Here is a 6,000-nt window from a genome sequence, read left to right as displayed (position 1 = left end):
AATGGAACCGACTACTCCTATTGGAAGGTTAGGATGAGGATATTTATCCAAGCTCAAGACTATGAGATTTGGAGCACTATAGTTAATGGACCATACATCCCATCAATTTTTGTAGAGGGTGTTACTATACACAAACTTGAAAAAGATTGGGATGACAATGATATTAGGAAGGCACAACTAAATGCTAAAGCAATGAATGTGTTTTATTGTGCCTTAGACCATAATGAATTTAATAGAGTCTCAACTTGCAATTCTGCAAAAGAAATATGGGATAGGCTTGAAGTGACCCACGAGGGCACGAATCAAGTAAAAGAATCTAAAATAAACATACTAGTTCATAAATATAAACTATTTAAGATGGAATCTAATAAAACTATCACTTGCATGTTTACTAGATTTACTGATATTGTCAATGGCCTAAAAAGCCTTGGCAAAAATTATACTAATAGTGACCTTGTCAGGAAGATTCTTCGATGTTTGCCAAGATCATGGGAGGCCAAGGTAACGGCAATCCAAGAAGCCAAGGACTTGAACAAGCTTCCACTTGATGAGCTTCTTGGATCCCTAATGACGCACGAGCTCACAATGAAACAACACAGCGAAGAAGAATCCTCTCATAAGAAAAAGGTAATAGCTCTCAAATCTACTTCTTCTAACAAGGATTTATCTTGCAGTAGCAGCAGTGAAGAAGAAGATAATGAGGGAGATGATGATGAGGCTCTTCTCGTGCGACAGTTCAGAAAATTCATCAACCGAAAGAAGTCCTTTCATCAGAGGAGAGGTCCCTCAAGTTCCTACTATAAGGATAAAGGTAAGGAAAGAAAAAATGAAGGAATCGGATGCTATGAATGCAAGAAGCCGGGACATTTCAGAGTTGACTGTCCCTTGCTCAAGAAGGCCAGCAAATATAAGAAAAAGAAAGTTCTCGTCTCCACCTTAACGGATTCCGATTCATCATCATCATCATCGGATGAGGAACAAGAGGAAAAGGCCAACTTCTGTTTTATGGCGAACGAAAATAAGGTAACATCTGAAACGCATTTAGATTTTACCTTTGATGAATTGTATGATGCGTTTAATGAATTAATGGATGAATATAAGACAATAAATCTTAAGAATAAAGAGCTAAAACTAACCAATCAATCTCACTTCCATAAATACGATAAATTAATTAAGGATAAGGATTTTATCATTAAAGAAAATTTAGAACTTAAAACAAGCAAGCAAATGTTAATTCAAAAAACTAATACCTTAATTAAAGATAACGAAAAACTAATCAAGGAAATTTCAGAACTTAAAAACGATAAACAAACTATAAGAGATAATCTCACAAAAGACTTAAACATACTAAAAACAGAAAAACAAAAGTTAGCACAAGAACTTGAAAAATACAAATTTTTTTTAGAAAAGTTTACATATAGTTCTGAAAAATTGGAAATGATACTTAATAATCAACGAGCTGTGTTTAATAGAGCTGGTTTAGGGTATAAACCTAAGAATAAGCAAAAGCTCCTTAGTAATTTTTTTGGGAAAGCAGGAAAAAGCAAAATTAAGAATATAACCTATTTTTGCTGTGGAAAAATAGGACATAAAGCTAATGTGTGTGACCATAGAAAAAGAAAAGCTAAAAGAAAAATTAAAAAGGTTTGGGTTCCAAAAGGAACCAACATTACTAACCATGAAGGACCCAAGAAAACTTGGGTACCTAAAATTGTATGATTTCCTTGTGTAGGAGTGTCTTGCAGCCAAGGTCGACAAAAACTGTTGGTACTTGGATAGTGGCTGCTCAAGACACATGACGGGTGACAAAGAGCAATTCTTCACCCTTGAGCCTAAAAAGGGAGGTGCAGTGACATTTGGAGACAATAACCAAGGTCACATCGTTGGTATAGGTAAAGTACAAATCACCTCCTCAACCTTTGTTGATAATGTACGATTTGTAGATGGTCTTAAGCATAACTTACTTAGCATAAGTCAATTATGTGACAGGGGTTTTGATGTTCTGTTTAAGCCAACCCTATGCATCATAACCAACTCAATTGACAATAGCTTAGTATTCAAAGGAATAAGACGTGGAAATGTGTACGTAGTAGATCTTGAAGATCTTGCCAAAAATAACCCTTGCTTAGTAGCTAGTGATACTAAGGTTAATGATATAAGTTGGCTATGGCACCGTAAGTTAGGTCATGCAAGTATGGATACAATATCAAAACTAGTTAAAAGAGATTCTGTAATAGGTTTGCCAAAACTAAAATTTGAGAAAAATAAAATTTGTGAAGCGTGTCAATATGGCAAACAATCTAGGAGCTCTTTTAAATCCATAAATTGTATCACTACTACTAGACCCCCTGAACTACTATACATGGATCTATTTGGACCAACTAGAACTACAAGTCTTGGTGGAAACAAGCATGGCCTTATTATTGTAGATAATTTTTCTAGATACACATGGGTCATGTTCTTAGCTCATAAAGATGAAGCATTTTCTGTGTTTAAGAAATTTCATAAGGAAGTTACTAATTCAAGAAATGCTTCAGTTATAGCTATTAGGAGTGATCATGGAACGGAATTTGAAAATCATCTATTTGACGAATTTTGTAGTAAAAAGGGGATAACTCAATTTCTCTGCACCTAGGACACCACAACAAAATGGAGTTGTAGAAAGAAAGAATAGAACTCTAGAGAAAATGGCTAGAACCATGCTGTGTGAAAGTAACCTCCCTAAGTACTTTTGGGGAGAAGCCATTAATACATCATGTCATGTAATAAATAGAGTTTTATTGAGACCCATTATAAAGAAAATACCTTATGAACTTTGGAGAAATAGAAAGCCTAAAGTAAACTATTTTCATGTTTTTGGATGTAGGTGTTTCATTCATAATAACGGCAAAGATAACTTAGGTAAATTTGATTCTAAATCTGATGAAGGTATCTTTTTGGGATATTCTACATCAAGTAAAGCTTATAGAGTCTTTAACAAAAGAATCCTTGTTATTGAAGAGTCTATACATGTTGTTTTTGATGATACTAATGATATCTCTTCTACCAAGAAAGTAGCTCTTGATGATGATGCAGAAATTCTTGAAGAAAAAATTGATGAGATGACATTACAAGAAGATGAACCAAAGCAAATTGGAGAAGCATCAACAAGCCAAGAGGTAATTGTTGATCATGGGCTGACTAAGGCTTGGAGGTATGCTCATAGTCATCCTAAAGAATTAATTTTAGATGATTCCTCTCAACCTGTTAGAACCAGAGCATCACTTAGGAACTTAAATAATCATCTAGCATTTGTCTCACACTTTGAACCTAAAAACATAGAAGAAGCTGAAAATGATGTTAATTGGATAAATGCAATGCAAGAAGAGCTAAACCAATTCACTAAAAACAAGGTATGGAACATAGTTGAACGACCCACTGAATACTCAATAATAGGAACTAATGGATATATAAAAATAAACTTGATGAAAATGGAATCGTGATTAGGAACAAGGCTAGACTAGTAGCAAAGGGCTATAATCAAGAAGAAGGTATAGACTTTGATGAAACTTTTGCTCCTGTAGCTAGACTTGAAGTAATTAGATTGTTACTAGCATTTGCATGCTCTAAAGATTTCAAATTATTTCAAATGGATGTAAAGAGTGCCTTTTTAAATGGGTATATTAATGAGGATGTGTATGTAGAACAACCTCCTGGTTTTGAAAATCATCAATACCCTAATCATGTGTATAAACTAAACAAAGCACTTTATGGTTTGAAACAAGCTCCTAGAGCATGGTATGAAAGACTTAGCAAATTTCTATTAGACCATGAATTCTCTAGAGGAAATATTGATACAACGCTGTTTTTAAAGAAGAAAAACAAAGAAATATTAGTAGTGCAGATTTATGTAGATGATATTATTTTCGGTGCTACTAACAATCACCTCTGCGAAGAGTTTGCTGACTTAATGCAGAGTGAATTTGAAATGAGCATGATGGGAGAGCTGAACTATTTTCTCGGGCTCCAAATCAAACAATCTGAAGAGGGGATCTTCATCAATCAAGCTAAATACATCAAGAAGATGCTTAAGAAGTTTGATATGGAAGAAAACAAGTCAATCAGCATACCCATGCTCATCATGCAAACTGGACAAAGATGAATCAGGTAAATCAGTAGATCAAAAGATGTATAGAGGTATGATAGGATCCTTATTATATCTTACTGCAAGTAGACCTGATATTATATTTAGTGTATGCATGTGTGCTAGATATCAATCTAATCCTAAGGAATCACACTTAATTGCTGTTAAGAGAATCTTTAAATACCTAATAGGAACAAAAACCATAGGGTTATGGTATTCTAAAGATTCGAGCATAAACTTAATAGGGTACACTGATTCAGACTTCGCTGGTTGCAAACTTGATAGAAAAAGCACTAATGGGTCATGTTGACCCCCTAATGGATTTTGATGAATACAAAACACTAGAGCATAATTCCATTATATCTTAACAATTTAATTAAGGAATTCATGTGTTTTATCTAGAATATTGTTGAGAAATGTCTAGGCAAGTTTCCATAATTTTTATGAATTGATTGAAGAACATTTTGAGTTAATGAAAAAGTTCAGGGACAGCCGAGACGTCTCCTGATGGTTTCAGAGACGTCTCTGGGACAAACAGGAAGAACTGGCACACTTGGAGACGTCCCCGGCACCAGCCGAGTCGTCCCCGCGTTAGCGGAGTCGACTCTCTCAGTAGCAGAGTCGACTCTCTCAGTGGCGGCAGAAAGGCAGTTTTCAAGAGATATGCGCGAGACGTCCCCACTGTACGCCGAGTCGTCCCCGCAGGTAAAAAGGAGAGTTCCCGAGTCGTCCCCAAGATAGCCGAGACGACTCTCTCAGGAAATTCCAGAGGACATGTCTTTCGGAGATAAAGAAGCGGAGTCGTCCCCAAGGCAGCGGAGTCGTCCCCACTCAAAAAGTGCAGACAAGCCGAGACGTCCCCGTAAAGTGCCGAGTCGACCCCAGACAACATAAAAAGTAAAATCCTGTAGGCGAGACGTCCCTCGTTGTAGCGGAGACGTCTCCGGAGCGCCTGGGACGCGACTGACAGCTTTTCAGGTTTGGTTTGAATTTCAAATCCTTCTCTTTTTGTTTCTAACGGCTATATTTGCTTTTTGGGCTATAAAAAGGGACCTCTTAAGTGGTTCTCAACAACTCTTCACCAACCAAAAAAGCTAGATCATTCAAGAGAGAAGTTAGAAAGAAAAGCTCAAGGGAGTGAGTGCATTCAAGAAAGAAAATCAAGTATTCTCAAATCTCCCAAGCGATTTCAAGCTCAACCACTCTTGTGCGCTCGGGATTCGAAGCTCACACTCAACCCTACGCGCTCCACCTCGAAAGAATCAACATTTCCCACGCTTCCAACGGCAAAAGGATTCTTCCGGGTTACATTATTCATAATTGTTATATTTGCTTCTTAGAGCTTTTATTTCCTTTTGTAAACTCTTTTATTGTGGTGCTTGTTCCAGTCAAGGGACTTGGAACAAGGGAAAGGCATCCCAAGCCTAAGAGAAATTGGGGGTTTTAGGGTTTGTTGTGAGCCCGGTGTAAAACAACGAGTTGGGTAGTGAACTCGCAAAACTACCGTACTGTAATCTTGGATTATAGTGAAAATTCCCAAAGGCGCTTTGGGGAGTGGATGTAGGAGCGGTGAAGGCTCCGAACCACTATAAAACCGTGTGTTTGTGGTTGTCTCTTCTTATCTCTTTATCTTTATTTTAGTTCATATATTTGTGTGTTTTATCTTTAATTAGGCAAAAAGTTTTTTAAAAACACCCAATTCACCCCCCTCTTGGGTGACCATCTCTGGGCAACAAGTGGTATCAGAGCGGGTGCTCTGTATATTTCTTGAAAGACCTAACCGTCTTAGCCAAAGATCTAGATGGCAACACCCTTTAACAATGTTCCTGCCGAGGGGCAAGCAACCAATAGGCCTCCACTCTTCAATGGGACAAATT

This window comes from Phoenix dactylifera, chromosome 7, assembly GCF_051530095.1.
Source record: "Phoenix dactylifera cultivar Ajwa chromosome 7, Ajwa_hap1_PhDact_Kaust_v1.1, whole genome shotgun sequence".
In the NCBI taxonomy this organism is placed as follows: Eukaryota; Viridiplantae; Streptophyta; class Magnoliopsida; order Arecales; family Arecaceae; genus Phoenix; species Phoenix dactylifera.
This window is presented reverse-complemented; position numbering follows the sequence as displayed.